This window comes from Haliotis cracherodii, unplaced genomic scaffold, assembly GCF_022045235.1.
Source record: "Haliotis cracherodii isolate W230 unplaced genomic scaffold, xgHalCrac1.p SCAF_12, whole genome shotgun sequence".
Lineage (NCBI taxonomy): Eukaryota > Metazoa > Mollusca > Gastropoda > Lepetellida > Haliotidae > Haliotis > Haliotis cracherodii.
The window spans coordinates 31,522,627-31,539,154 of record NW_027266267.1 but is presented as its reverse complement, the minus strand read 5'-3'; the positions used below and the strand labels follow the sequence as shown (position 1 = coordinate 31,539,154).

At 36.5% G+C, this 16,528-nt stretch overlaps 1 protein-coding gene across 3 annotated transcripts in view; it reads right to left on the bottom strand.

Moving 5' to 3' along the window:
* The window catches only part of LOC139458354 (nephrin-like), a 285,363-nt gene that overhangs the window by 163,290 nt on the left and 105,545 nt on the right, over positions 1 to 16,528 (bottom strand). The window lies entirely within an intron of this gene.

Sequence of the window (16,528 nt, the reverse complement as noted above, 5' to 3'; positions counted from 1 at the left end):
TATCCAAAATCGGCTAACAGAGTTTGATGTGCTATGTAAGGAGACCTTTCTCAGAAAGTTTGAAAACATTTCATGCAAGGGATTCAGAAGAGTATGCATTTAAAAACAGGTACCCAAAAGACACTGTAAAAACCTTGAATCCAATGTGGCTGCCAAACCACGTGACCAATGACCAAAGTCAAAGTACATAAAATGTCAAGCATCCAAAGCAGCAGACACATCTAAAGTTTGAAAGTAATTGGACAAGCGGTTGCGAAGCAATAGGGCTAAATATAGCTTTAATATTTGTTTATTTTTCAGTTATCTGCCCTTGGTCTTTGGGCCTACGGCCTTGTAATTTGTGTGGTATCTGGTACATAAGTATTTGGATACACATACAAAATTTGAACAGATTCGAGACAGTGGTTATTATGCTAGCTCTGGTACAAAAATCAGCGGAACAATAATAATATTAAATCGAACGATAGCACTGGGACTCTTCAGCTTTTCGGCTTGGTGAATCTTTAACAGGCTGTAACGTCTTGGAGAGTTGAGCTCCAGTCAAATGGATGAGCGTTCTGAGTTCGTCAGGGCCCCGGGTTTTTGTCGTATTGCTGAGATAAAGTGCTAAATCTGTTTCCGATCCTCGTCCATGTTCGAATCCAGATATGGTTTGCCTGTACCACGCCGTCAAATGTAATGAACCGCTTGTCAGACATCCTCACATGTGTCCCAGTGTGTTCTTAACCAGTGTTTGACTTCAACCATGTTCAAATCCTCAAATGGTTTGCCTGTACCAACGCCATCAAATGTAATGAACTGCTTGTGAGACATCACCCCATATGTCCCAGTGTGTTCTTAACCCATGTTAGACTTCGACCATGTTCGAATCCGCACTTGGTTTGCTTGTACAAACTCATGCAAAAGATAGTCACCGTTTGCAGGACATCACCGCTACGAAATTGGTGTGTGCCAGAGTTAACCAGTGTGTTCTAAACCCATTTACCTCCAAGACAATGTTCGAATCCCGATAATCGCCTGTTAAGACAAGCAAGGGTTGCTGAAGACCAATTCTAACCCTCATCTTCAAGGGTAGTATACATACTGTTTAAAGACACTTGACGGTCAAAGGGAAATATCCTTAAGTTTTCTGAGCGATGTATTCGGTATTTTGTCAATATTACCAACAAGCCGTTTTACTTTTAGCATGCAACCAAGAACAAAATATGATGCATGTACATTTGTCCGACTAACTTCATGTGAACTTTCAATGGTTTCTGTGGAGAACCTTACAAGATATGATCTTTGTATAAAGTAAATATTCGGTGAAAGAAATCATCAAAATCAAAATCCAGTAGCGCCGTAACCAAGAAAGATATCCAAAAACGGCGGCAATTTGTTGTGTTCTGTATGGAGACAATTCTCAGAAAGATTGAAAGCATTTCATGCAGTGGATTCAGAGGAGATAGTATTTGAAGACAGGTGCCCACAAAAACCCTGTGAAAACCTTAAATCCAATATGGCCGCAACTAAAAAAGATATCCCAAAACGGCTATGGCTATTTGTTGTGTTCTGTATGGAGACAATTCTCAGAAAGTTTGAAAACATTTCATGCTGTGGATTCAGAGGAGATAGTATTTGAAGACAGGTACCCCAAAAACCCTGCGAAAACCTTAAATCCAATATGGCTGCCAAACCATGTGACCAATGACCAAAGTCAAAGAACAAACAATGTCAAGGGAACTGAAGCAGCAGATACATACAAGGTTTGAAAGTAAACGGACAAACGGTTGTGGAGCAGCAGGGCAAAATATATCGTCTAAAAATACTTGTTTTTCAGTTATGTGCCCTTGTCCTTTGGGCCTATGGCCTTGTGTTTTTGGGGGAATCTAGTACTCAAAGGCGTCCATACACACACAAAATTTGAACAGAATCGGCTCAGTGGTTATTTTGCTAGCGCTGGTACAAAAATCGGCGGAATAATAAATAATAATAATAAATAATAAATCGAACGATTACAATAGGGCTTCCAGCCTTTCGGCTTGGAGCCCTAATAATATAACTTTCATATTCATAAACAGTAGGATTAGACCATTCAAATGGCGTATAAGATGTTGTTGCAAAGATGTTTTCAAGCAGATAATTTCCTTGATACATGTAGGCTTCATCTATCACACAAGAGTCTCTGGGAACTCGGTGTCACAGAAGTAAAGCTTCTGGTTGACTGTGTTGAAACAGGTAGAATACTCACATGACTGACAAGTACCAAGTGTAATCTCACATCAACACACACTTACCTGAAAACAAAAGAAGAAAAGTCAATTAGCAAAGGTTAATATAATCACAATACCTTCATACAAAATAGGAAATAGCTGTCCATCTGGCAATGCTTGTTTGAAATTATTGCTGGCCAATCTGTACATGGTACACCCAGGTAATGTTGTTATAAATCTCTGCAACATCACTGAGGACTCTCTGCACATCTAACATGTGCGAGTAACTCTTGCTTCCAAGGGTATTGTCGTTTCTGAGAATTTAGAAATTGCTTCACAAAATTACCATTCTTATGAATACAAAACTAAATTTCATAAATTGATATCTTCAACAAATATGAATACTTTCATGACATCATGCAGCATTAGAAATTTGCACTAGTCCTGTTAACTAGTTAATGTCTCATAAGGACTAGTAGAAATTTGCTTTTTTTAAGAGTTTTGCTATATGTTATGATTATAGGGACTATAGCGGGCAAAAACTGTCAAGTTTCTATCGCAGAAACAAAGATTCCTACAGCCTCTTTGCTGAGTACTTGAAGTTGTCTCAGTCAAATCAGTATGCTATCAAAGATATGCCATGACCAGGAGAGAGAAGCCTGTGAAATGTCCCAATCAGAAACATTTACACATAGGTCAGAAATCTATCAAGTTTCTGTAGTGAGATGGAGATGATGGAGATGATGCTCGTATTTCCATCAGTGCCGGAAGGTCTCCAGTATCCAACATATGCCCTTTACTTTCACATAGAAATTGTGAAGCACCTCAGTGTCAAGGCTGCCTGGGGGCTTTATACTTTAGCCATCAAAAAGTAAAGGCTGTGAACACCAAGCTTTGCTACTATGGATCTAATGGTACATAAACCAGTATCTATGACCCGGTGCCATGATTGACAAGGTATAAGTAACTCTATATGTGGCATGTATGTAATTGCTGTACTAGCCTGCCACAAGGTCTGTGAATGGTAAAGTCATCAGTACATTCTCAACTCACCCACAACATACCAATGCCCTTCTTAAGTGCCAACAAACAAAACTTAATCTGCTGGCTTGATTACTCTAGGAGATTGGAAATTTCTGTAAGTAGTAAATCTGTCAACAACAATTGACCGACCAGATGACCAGAAGCAGACAGCGGTCAAAACCTGTTTTGAGTTTGGACAGGGCTGATGTGCAATATACTTGCAAATTTCAACTGTGTAGCTTTAAGCAAGTTTTAAAGATTAACGTCGCCATCAGTTCCGTTATGTTATGATATTCAATGACAAATTGATTTTACACAGACCAAAAAAACAACAAAAAAGTTCTAAATGATAGAACATATGAACCTGGAGGCGAATACCTGAACCCAAACAATCTTTCATTTCAATCTGATCTCCACTCCAAATCTACAAATCTCCTCATTACACATGGTTATCGAAACATAGTCTATTCTAAAGAAAATCTTAGTCTACACAAGGTCTCCCAGTCATAAATACTAATTAAAACTCCATACATTATGTGAAGCTTCCATCATGCTGCCACAACTTTGACAAGTAATCACCCACAGATGTGCAATTGATTTCATTTTCCATGTTTAGCAACTCACAAAACAAGTTGGTCAGTTCCACATTGTACATAAACGCCTCAGACATTACTTTCAAGTATATATGTCCTTGTTGGGGCCTACCGTCCGTCACAATGAATGTAATTCCCCAAATCGCTTAATTATCCAGCTTCCTCACACAAACATTTCTTCAAAATTGGCAAATTTGCAATTGATAATGTAAGTATGGAAATCAACCTCCAGACTGGCGTCAAATGTTTGCAATGTCATCAGCCATGTTCCGTCAGTGAAAAGAAATCTGATCAAGACTCCTGGACCAAAGTCTATCACAGTTCCTTTGGACAAATGTTTTCAAATCAATTTTCTTAAACAGAGGGAGAATTTTCAAGATATGTGAAAATGTAGCAGCATAGCCTTGATGCTCCCAAGTCAGTGGAGATTTACACAATCAATCTTACGATTTAAATGTCAGACTGTGTACAAAGACGAATCACAACCTCTCTCCTTAAACAAACACAGAGCAAAGACTTAATTGAGAGATATCTATACCCTCCAAATCCTCAATAAGCACAGCCACTTGATGCTTTGTGCAACCTCTACCTCGACTGTTAGAAGCAAAAACCTACCACCTTCATCCACTGAAAAGAATAACACTATCCATGGTTTCACAAAACTGTCAATTATTTCAGACTCAAAAGCTTAAAAGTACATAGCAAGCCTGATTCAGGGTCAATATTGAATTCTGTTACTCTGAGCATCTTCGTAGAAATGCAACCCAAGGGAATTATTCATAACATTTGCACGGACATAGCATATAGAAGTATTCCTTACACTTCAGATGAAGGCTGAAGGGCCTACCATTTGATATTCGAGTGGGGGGTGTGTAAAACTAAGTTGTTCCCCAAATCACTGCAAAATATAATTTGGCCTCCAATTTTGCAACAAATATCTTTGACTGGATGTGTTGAAGATTTGTTTGTTTGTTGTTTAAGGCCTTCCTCAACAATAATTCCAGCTATATGAGGGTTACATATATATATAGAGTCTGTAAATAACCAAGTCTGGACCAGAGAATCAAGTGAATGAAATGAGCAACCATGCAATTCTGATGCAATGGCATGCATCAACCAAGTCAGCGAGTCTGACAACCCAATCCCATTAGTTGCCTCTTACAAGCATTGTCACCTGTTATGACAAGCATGGGTTTTGCTGAAGACCTATTCTAACCCGGATCTTCTTGGGTTGTGTTGAAGATGTGCAAAATAATGTGTTGCAGATAAAAAAACTATTATTTAGCTTTTAGTCTCAGAGAAACAATTTGTCTGTCTTTAAGAAGTGACTTTCATAATGCATGCTGGTCAAAACAAGACATTCAGGAACAAGGCAGGCACTTAGCAGGGCTCACTAATACCCCCAACCTCAACTCCAACATATATCTAAGTTCAAAACATGAAAAAAGCAATATTTTCTCAGAAAATCAACTTATGGCAAATCAAACTTTGCATTGCACCTCTCCTTTTGGTATAGAAACTGTACCCCCAGTAAGAAAAGAATCCATGAGGTACTTTTCAAGTAATAGGTCGCACAAATGTTTGAAGTAAAAACATATTCTATGTTTAACAGTAAAAAATCATATTTTTTTACAAAAATACACATATCAAAATCAGTCTTTTCACTGCACCTCTTCTATTAGTGTGGAAACTGTTCCCTAAATTTTTGAAGCATTCATGCAGTAGTTTTAAGGTAGAGGTCGCACACAAAGAATGACCTCAGAAGCACAGACAGAATTCCTTGGTATAACTATGTACACCCCAACCTAGAATGGCAGCGGTGTAGTTATACCAAGGAATTCCGCCCAAAGAGACGTCAAGGCTTCGTACATTTTGTATATGGGTTATTGTCCTCATCCAAATGTTAAAAGTTGACAAAATTTAAAAATAAGGAGCATAAACATCAAGGACCAAAGTTTCGGAATAATTTGTAAATTCATAGTTAAATTTATGCAAATTTTTATTTTGGTTATCTCATACATAGTGCCAAAGCATCGTGCAAATGTACATGCGTGGAACACAATATTTCAGCAAGTTTACAAGAGTGCCTTAGGACACCCATATTGATTGTGCCTGCTGGTCAGTGCACCCGGCCCCACAGTCTTCCACACTTGGCCCCAGTCAAACACACAAGCACACATGTGTGCCGCCCCTCCATTTAAAAATCTAATTATGACTGGTTCTTACAGCGTCTTCAAATAGTCATTATGACATGATCAATGTACGATAGGACAGAGGTTGGATGGAAATCAAGCCACAGAAGTGGTAACCACGCTTCTACCGTGTGGACCAACCCAAGCCATTGTTGCTGCAGACCTTAAGCATTAGAGTCAATATTCTTCCAGCTCAGCTGAAGATCTGCTTTTTGTTGACTCGTTTTGTTCTTCAAATAAAACTAAATGCAACTTTCCCCTCCTCAGAGTGGCCACCAAATATGTGATAATCGCCGTTCAATATCGCACATCGTCAATCTTTTCAGCGTCCCATAACACAACGCTCCAAGCCCTCGTGTTACTCTGTCAGAAAGAATTAATGAGATAGCGTCCACCCAAAAACTAAATTTCTTCATTCAAAGAGACATGCAAAGGCGATTATAGTATTTGCATGATGACATGAAATAAGATGATTTTTCTTTGCTCTTGCATGAAAAAACTGTTCAAGTTGGCAACTAAAATGTTGGACTGCTCAAAATAGAGTCATTCTTGTTTGGTCATCAAACATAATATTTCATATTCCTTTTGAAAATGCTTCCAGCTGTATACAGATGTTAATTCTAGAGAGCCAAAACTAACAGTGTCTTTAGTTTTCAAAAGTGATTGCCTACTTGTCTCAAATACATAATGTTAGTCACAAATATTGATAGCAAGTTTTACTGATATCAAATTGCCAGTACAAATATTGATAGATAGCTGGGAGCTATGGTAGCAAAGATTTCCATTCATCAGGCATCTTCTAGAAATAATCATGACAGGTTTTAATTATTTTTTCACTACACACAGTTTAAAAATTGAAAGCTTGTTTACTTGAGTCTAAACATGGTATAAATTTTACAATTTCATGCTTCTGAACAAAACTGAAAATCTGAATTATCATGTTGTTTGCATTAAAACGAAAAACCTAGATTCCATCAGAATTAACTTAGCAAAACATAAATTCAATTGTAGATTGTAAACAAATGGCAGTAATAAATATCTTGAATCAGCCAAACAGTTAAAACTAAGTTTACAATTAAAAATGTCATAGTTTCCGTCACTGACATCATTCAAGGGAATTGAACATTAACCCTGTAGTATACAGCAGATTTTTCTGATTACAACATAAAGCTGACCTTGCAGATTAGAACTCTACACAACAGCCTCTAATGGCTGTCAGCAAATCAAAGATCTTTCTTTCAACAACACCCAACCATGAGGATATCCCAAGATACCACTGAACCATCATTCCAAAAATACTGAATTTGAAGAACACCACTTCCATAGCTTTCTCACATAACGATAACTGTCTCCTGCAATATACAGGTCCACAATCCACATCAATATCTAATGTTTTTCAACAAACTCATCTTGACTTAGCCAATATTGTAACACAGTGAATTGGTTGGTAGAGATCTGCTTAGACAATGTTGTCACCATTAACGGAGGAACATGAATTCTGAGAGTATACAAACAAGCTTACTTCATGCCCATCACCATTAAACCCTCCTAAAACCACCAAGGCAAAAAAGTTTGGATTACACCATTGGCGCCAGAGTTTAGGAGTCTTCCTGCAAGCCAAAGTCTGTAGCATTGATCATTACAATAAACATGTGACTAGAAAAAACTTTGTGCAACAAAGTGTGTTCCCTGGTTGTCCCCTGTTACACATTTGAAAGTACCGGGACCAGAGAGCAGGGCTAGAGGACAGCTCTGGCTGTATAATGTCACTGCTCATAGCTCTGTCTTCACAACTTGCGTGCTCAATGACATTTACAGTTTAGGGCAAAGACATCAATATTTATTTCACAGAACTGCTGAGCAAAGAAGGTTCTGTACACACAAATCGTGGTTGAGTCGGTAATGGAGTTCAGTAAAGTGTGCAGTGTGCAACCTATGCTGCTGATGTATCTTGTGTTGGAGAATGTGTGAAGGACATGCCCTTCTTTGCGTCTTATCAAAACATTCCATAGGTTTCATTCCATACCAGTGAAAAATCTTCTGTCTTAGCAGTTTCACCTTTCCATGATATTCAACAACACAGCTTTTATTTTCAAAGTAATTAATGTCTCCATATGCTAATACCTATGCAACCTTTCAATCTGATATGATTCTTTTTTCTTAATTATATAATCTTCAATGCAATCTTTCAAATTAATTCCACATAGTGTTGTCTAGCTGGTATAATTGATTGTCTTTTCAAATACTTCCCCATAATACAGAAAATAGGCAATAACCCTGAATCTCAAACTTATCTTGGAAAAGGTTTGTTAAAAGAAGACTGCAAAGTCTCAGGGAAATTGCACTGGAATAAGTAATCTTGGTGGTTGGAGTAGAAACATGTAAGCCACCATACCATAAAACAAGGTTGTGTATGCTCAAAGCTATGCTGTTAGTATAGGATTGCCAATATGACAGCACATTACGGAGACTGTGCCTGCAAAATATGTTAAAACATGTCAGCAATCATAACGGGCTACATCGGGGGTGTAACGTATAACCCTTAAACAAGACACATTATGGTTCTATTCCATGTAACTTTCTTAAACAATCTTATTACCTAACGTAAGAATTTGCATAGTGTGGCTGACTTGCTATGGAATTCCTAGTGAATATGACCTTGCAAACATGATGCTTGTTGGCTGTTATTTCTTGCATCCTACAAATGCACTGCTTCCTGGAATGCTTTCCATCATTTGTTACAGTGCTGTTTACATAAATCTCTCAGCACCTACATATTGTTCTGGAAGCTCTCTCATCTTGTATATTTTTAGATACGAAACTCCAACCTTATTTCAAACTGCCTACATCTTGCAGACTTAAAATAAATGATTTTCTTTACATCTGTTTACATTAGTTTCAGGTCACATTAAGATTCAGACTTGTTCATTGGCAATTCTCAAATCTATCCATGATATACCAGGTCTTTGAAAGGCATTTAGAAGTGATACACATAAGGAAGAGAATATATGGATGTCAACTTCTTTATTATGAAGAAGTTGACATCCATATATTCTCTTCCTTATCCATGATATATAGCTGTATTGTATCTTGTTGTTGACAGCTTGTGAATCCAACTGAAGTATCATTGCCAGAGTTCATTCTACTTTGACATAAGCACATTGGAATAGCTTCAATGTCCAAATTATGCCAGCTTATCATGACTTTCCAACGAAAGAGTTACATCATATAAGCAGAATGGGTACACCTGTCCATGGGTTGTATCTAATAGGTGTGTAAAAGCATGTTTCAAAAATAGATATCATGTATCTATCTATTGCTGACAATAATTCAGAATCATTACCATGTAACTACTACTTATCTAGACATCTTGTCGGCATTTTATTTTACTATTGAAGAAACTGAAAGAAATCGTGCATATCGTCGTCCACTTGGCCGTTATACATGACAAAGATAGTTTGTTTGCTGTTTAATGACATACTCCAATATTCCAGCTATATGACTGTTGTCTGTAAATAATTGAGTCTAGTGAATCTAGTGAATCTAGTGATTGACATTATGAGCATCGATCAATGCAACTGAGATACAATGACATGTGTCAAACCAAGATAGCGAGCCTGACGACCCGATCCTGTTAGTCGCCTCTTACAACAATCTTAGTAACCTTTTACCGCAACCTAGGGTTGCTGAAACTAGAGACACGGGCAATTTAGCTCATCTGACCATGTAGTCAACAGTTTAAAATAAGTAATTTGCTATTATCCTTGATATTCAAATAAATACTGAAGATTAAAGAGTGACACTAAATATTAATGATCTGAACAAAATATGATGGCATCATAAGGAGAAACACACATGCAAAAGCTCAGTCTAGCATTTCTAGAGACCTTAGAAGCATGGTCCAAGGGCAAAAATCAAACTTAGGTCCCATAAGTGCAATTATTGTACATTTTGTAATGGCTGAGTAATAGCCATAAGATGTTTCAGCTTTCAGCGTGGTCAAAGCGCAAAGGTCAAAACAAGGTCTAACAAAGTTCTGAACTTCAGTACCCATTTGTTGGCATGCTTTTGTTCGGTGCTTCAAACAAGCGGTAATCTCTCTGCTTTTTGGGAGAAGAAATATGAACTTGTTGTCAGTGTGTATAATGTCTATAATTGTTTACCTCTTTACATTACACAAGTGACTGTCTCTAGGTACCGGCAGCAAACCTGCAAACTAAGTGGAATCCATAGAAATTCTCAAAAATGGTCCGTTATCACTTTCTCTATTTGCAATTACCCTATTTGGATTTTAACTGAACTTTTATTTCATCATTAAAATAGGACATTGAACATTTAACGTTGCAAGAGGAAGCCACCCGATCGTCTGTGGAACTTGCGATGAAAGAACTTTCCAGACTTCCAGACTTGGTCATGTTCCTTGCTACAATTGAATGAAGCAATGGAAGAAAAACAAGACGTCCGTCTCAGCAAAGATCATGTTCTTCAGTCTCAAAGGACAATAGTATTATTAACATTTTGTATTACTACTAATATGAGCCATGTTGACAATCGCAGAAGTGAAACTAATGAAAGCGAGACATTGAATTTGACCCTTTATTTATTGAGGTGTATGTAAATAAACATGAATCAGTATTTTGCTACAGCTGATGGTCCTTGTGACATATTTCATATTCTTAATTTGTTTAAGACATCCTCATTTATTACTGTAATATAATGTCATTTGAATATGTCATTGACAGACAAGTGTACTATTAGTCTACAAAGTTTCAGGCTTATTGTTTGAATAGTTTTAGAGAAAAATAAAAAAATGATACAAATAGGCCATCTGTTCACATTTTTCCACAACCAAATTTTAGGATTTTGTCATCTTTTTCAGAGCTCAATATGTCTAATTATATGTAGTCAGATGTGGACAGTAATTCTACAAATGGTTTAGAGTGATATATTTTATGTTGAAATGCTTTTTGTTTGCTTTTGTTAGTCTTTGTTTTGTTATGAATTAATGCTGAAATTGTCCAAATGTAATTAAATTTACCCACGTCTATGACAATGGATGTTTGATTGACAATATCTCAAGAACTAATAAAGATATCTTCATAATTCCTTTTTTTGTTTTGCTTGTATTCCTTAAAAGGTTAAGAAAGGTCAGTTTGTTGTGTCAAAACAAGTAGTTAAAATTTTGGCTGCCGGTACCTACTGTCACTGATATGTACAGTGGTGTTATTAACTAAGACAATAATGCTTCATTTAAACAAAAGAAAGCTTGGATTTATTTACTAAATTCGCAGATGAAATTTTTCACTGTGACTGATCAAGCTACAATAGGACATACAAGGTTTTCATCCGGACAAATGACCCAATGGCCAAAATTGTTCCAATTGTTCCGATAGAAACAATGCTGGAAATGTCTTCACTGTGAAATACTTCGACAAAACTTCAGACATTGAATCTATAGTGTTAGAGTTTTTTTTATCAATAACAACTGACTACAAAAACCCAATGTATTAATTGTGCGGAGCTATTTTGCAAATGCATAGTTTTTCAATATGTATTCAATACCAGGGATTGACTTAGGCCGCGATTCCACTATATTCTCGCATAGCTGTCGTAAATATTGCATCAACATTAAATCAGCTCAATTCAAAATCCCAAAGATCTTTCAATAGTTTTATCTGCATTAAGACTCTTTTTCACCTACAAAAATAAACAAGAGTCATCAGAAAGATGACATATCCCCCCGGCAGCTGTCTGTAATGTAACCACTAGTAAATGTGCAATTCTCTATGTAATGAGTCAACAGTTGAATGTTCTTTAAGAAGCATACATTGTTTACCCACTGAATGGTTTTCGAATTCTGGCCTGGAAACGAACCCATTCCCCAATGGAGTCTAGGTCCAACTTCTTTCCATCAAAATTGTAAAAAATATAAATTCGTAAAAAAAAAATATCAAAAGGCACCATTTCAGTATGTGCCTGATAGCTTTGCCATGTTTCGATCAAATACACTGAATGGTTTTCGAATTCTGCCCCGGAAACGAACCCCATCCCCAATTGAGTCCATGTCCAACTTCATTCCATTAAAACTTTAAAAAATAAAAATTAGAAAAATCCCCAAATATCAAAAGGCACCACTTCAGTATGTGCCTGATAGCTTTGCCAAGTTTCGATCAAATACGCTGAATGGTTTTCGAATTCTGCCCTGGAAACGAACCCCATCCCCAATTGAGTCTATATCCAACTTCATTCCATAAAAATTTTAAAAAATAAAAATTAGAAAAATCCCAAAATATCAAAAGGCACCACTTCAGTATGTGCCTGATAGATTTGCCAAGTTTCAATCAAATACACTGAATGGTTTTCGAATTCTCTCCCAGAAAAGGAAATGATTACGGACGGACGGACGGACGGACAGACAGACTGGCTGATCGCTATATCCCCCCGCATTATATGCCGGGGGGATAAAAATGACGTATTGCTTGAATAAATGTATCTACCATACCTAAAATGTCAATAAAAAAATTGCATGCTAGTTTATTCAGTCGTCAAAAGTTGTCAATATCACTGCATTGAACTTTGCATCAGCTGACAATGGTGGGTTTTTTATCCCCGATTGGCAAAACAAGTGTTTGTTTCTTACAAACTAAACACTTTTGTAGCGCACAAAAATCTTTTTCCGTGATCTACAACTCCAAGTCATCCAACATATTTTTTTAGGACTTAAATCCTATCAGAAATCAAAGACGTTGATCTACATGTATGTGTGTCCATGAAGAAATCAAGAGAGAAAAAAGGCAATCACGGGTAAAGTTTCTAAACACGAGCAAATTTTGATTTTGGAATGACAGCAAAACAAAAACTAAATGGATATACATACAGTGATACCCCGCTACAACGCTACCTTCGGGGTCCAAATAATTGATGAGCGTTATAGATGATCAGTGGTTTAACGAAGGTCGAGTCGTAGGTGGTAGATGACCAACAAAACAGTACACATGCTCTGTCTACCTCACAAGATCTACGTTGCACATTTCAGAGTTTAAAAAATGATTAGAATAGAAGTTATTTATGATTCATAGAGTAAAAAAAATTTTAGTATGAATATGAGCTTTAAAAAAAACAAAACATTGTATCCCTTCAGGTGAATAAGCCGGTAGACCTATAACAAATCTGGTCAATAAAAGTATGAAATTTGATATAAAACAATACCAGACATGATGATTTACCATTTACAATGTATTTCCTGCTCTCAAAGGCACTGTTTTATATGCAGAGATTAAGATTACCATGCGTATTTTCTCATAAACTAAGCCGGAAATAGAAATCAGCTGTGCACACATTTCCTACCAATCAAGAAATTGTATCTGAAATTATTATTTTATCAGGAATAATATATTCCAATATCGTGTAATTTTAGTTGCAGCTTCCACCATATATACTTAAAATTACAAGAACCACAAGCATAGCACTTTGGTACAGATTGTATGCAGGATATTTTTTGACGTATGGAACGGTTTTGACCAGTCACTGTAGGGACTTCCCGCACATGTTTTTGATTGTGAAAACATTATGTTGACTTTTACCGGGTCATGGTACAGCATTTATGATATGTGTATCCATTCTCTTGCAACTAAAAGTTTGTTTCAATGCGTAAATAGCGGTAATCTGACCATAGTTGCAGTTAATAACGGTGAGTTGTGTGATCTACCGATCACTTCGCATACGATTTCGCCGAAATTATTGTAAACATTATTGAATGAAATTTTTATTTTAATTTAAAAAAATATATTGCAAACATTAGTCCAGATAAACAATGAATATTTTTTCATATTACCAGATATCATAATAATAAGATTAAATTGCGTACTTCAGTTCGGATTTGTTGACTGGTATTTCCGGTGTTCGCTGTGATCAGCTGCAAATGTTTTCTGAGATGGGGGAAAACATTGTGTCATTGGAAAACTTGAGTTTATTGAAAATGTTAGTAAATTTTGGGAGCCATGCTTTACCACACGCTGTAACCGAGTTAGTTAAACATTGAAGGGCGCAATAACGAGGGAACACTGTACAACTCTTTCTCCATAATAATCTACAAATTTCGTAATTTTTTATGAGATTCGCCAAGCGGGGACAGCACTGGTGGAAAATTTTTTGAACGTACCCTCATTCAAGAATGGCCATGCGTGAATTACAAATTTTGAACTATTTCTAGTGGCTAAACAGCAAGTTGGATTTAGATTTTTTACACTATGAAATGTTCGCTTCCAAATTTGACCATAAAAATTGAAAGCTGTGACTTAATCATTCAAATGTAACTCTTAAACATCGTGAATGTCAACGGTCTTTTCAACTTCTGATTACTCGTAAACATTTTCTGGCTGCTGCACATGGCAAACACACCGCCTTCTGTGTGAAATAAACAATAGTCATTGTACAATGAACTGTCACTTCTAATTAAGTGAAAAGTTCATATTGATAAGATTTCATTTGATACCGTTAGAGTCCTGGCCCATGATATGGTACACACTTCAGACGGAAATAAGACGACAAAATTGACAAAATCTCTGGAATGTAAATAACATATTTTTTTTGCCAACAAACTGTAATACCGTTTACAACAGTCATTATTTCATGTCATCACTCTAAATATATTGAATTACGATCTAAACACACATTGTCGAAATTTGATAACTGCAGATTGTTGTCTCCTGCATGCCAACGAAACGACCAGCTGATGGTGGTAAACATGCCTCCTAAACGATCTATAATTGTCCTCGCAAATAATTCCCCATCAAGTCAACAATGAACAGAAATACATAAATATTAGTGTAATTTCTCCTAAAGTAGACAATGAACAGAAACATAAGTCGAATGTAATTTTTTGTTAATACTAATGCTAATATTTTTAAATACATGTATTCTCAGTGGAATAATTAATGTTCGAAAATAGGATATCCGAGGATATATCTATATAATCTGGTAATATTACTTGCAACATTAAGTACCGAAAATCAAATAGTTTCCACTGTGTGAATTTGAAATATCTCATCACACACCAAAAAATCTCATTGATTTTGGACCAAGGGAGATTTTCTCTCATAGGTAAAAAAATTCCAGGATAATCCCTGGTATTCAAAAACATTCAAAGTAATGCTAGAATATCAGTCTCAGATATACAGAGATTATATAGGTCCAAGTCCTTCTAGCATAGCTGCTTGCTCTGTCTTACAAATCTTTTGCTGTAATGGACATTAATCCAAAGATATGTTTATTATAATGGGTATATAGGTTGCTGGCCTGCATGTTTCTCAAAGATAGTCTAGACATGAGTCTTATATGGGCCATTCATATCACCTCAGTGTGTTAAACCAATGCATTAAACAACTGACACATCACAGAGCCCTACTTAACTGTCATCACAAAGCAGAATGTACAAAACTGTTAATTGCTTTTCACACAAATAGAACAAAATATCCCTACATTTATCTTACATCATAGCCAGTTCCAAACGTTTCTCCAGGGACAGCCGATCATATTCAGGTCTACAGATCTTAACTTTGATCTTTCCCAAACCTGAAAATGTGGCATTCTTCAAGAAGGTATGTCTAAATATCACATAATCCTACTGTAGATCAAGTAGATCTATCAAGAAACGATTCCGGGAATTGAGAAAGTCAAGTATGACAAGGACAAATGCCATTTATCCCAGAATCTCTTCGTAAGCCTTCTTTTCCCAAGGTGACATTTCTTCATCAATTTGAGATGACACTGATGATCTCCATGCAGCTGCACATGGCAGCATAAGGTACTGGATACATGTTATTGCAGAAAGCCAATTGCAAGTTTGTCACACATCTATAGGAAGAGTAATACCAAGTAAGTTTACCATACCAAGACTATGATCAACTTGTCAAATATCTATATAACTTAAGTAACCATTGCATCTTTGACTCTAATGTTCTTGAATGTCACACAAAAAATAGCTCTGTACACCAAGATTAAGTTCTTATTCTATAGTGGATGGTGGATTTGTTTCCTGAGAAGAAACAACAACAGCAGTGAGACTGTTCTATGTTTGGCTGAACTCCCCTGGCATTATCCAGTTCCGCTACAAGCATTCACGGGAAGAAGTCACCAAATTCCAGAGATATTTCCCCAGCAAGACACATCAAAGAAACCCATGGTGCAAGCACAATATTGCACAAGGCATAGAACACCTGAGACTTGTTAAAAGCTTTGTAATCTTCATTCAAATCCTCAATTCAAGTTTAAGGTTTTTATTGAAACAGTATTGAGGATTAATACTCCCAACATGATCATATTTCTCAATGCATTTAACAAAATCATAAGAAAAACATCTTTCTCTGCTATTTACAACCAGACTGGAGGGGAGATTGCTTGCCTGTCACTTGCCAGCAATAGCTGTCAGGAGTTATGTCCCTTAGAAAACCATTCACCCATTTTGGTTTTTGAGGAGCATGGCAATGTGTCTAAATTGAAATTTAAACGGTTACAAGTGTCAGAAAAT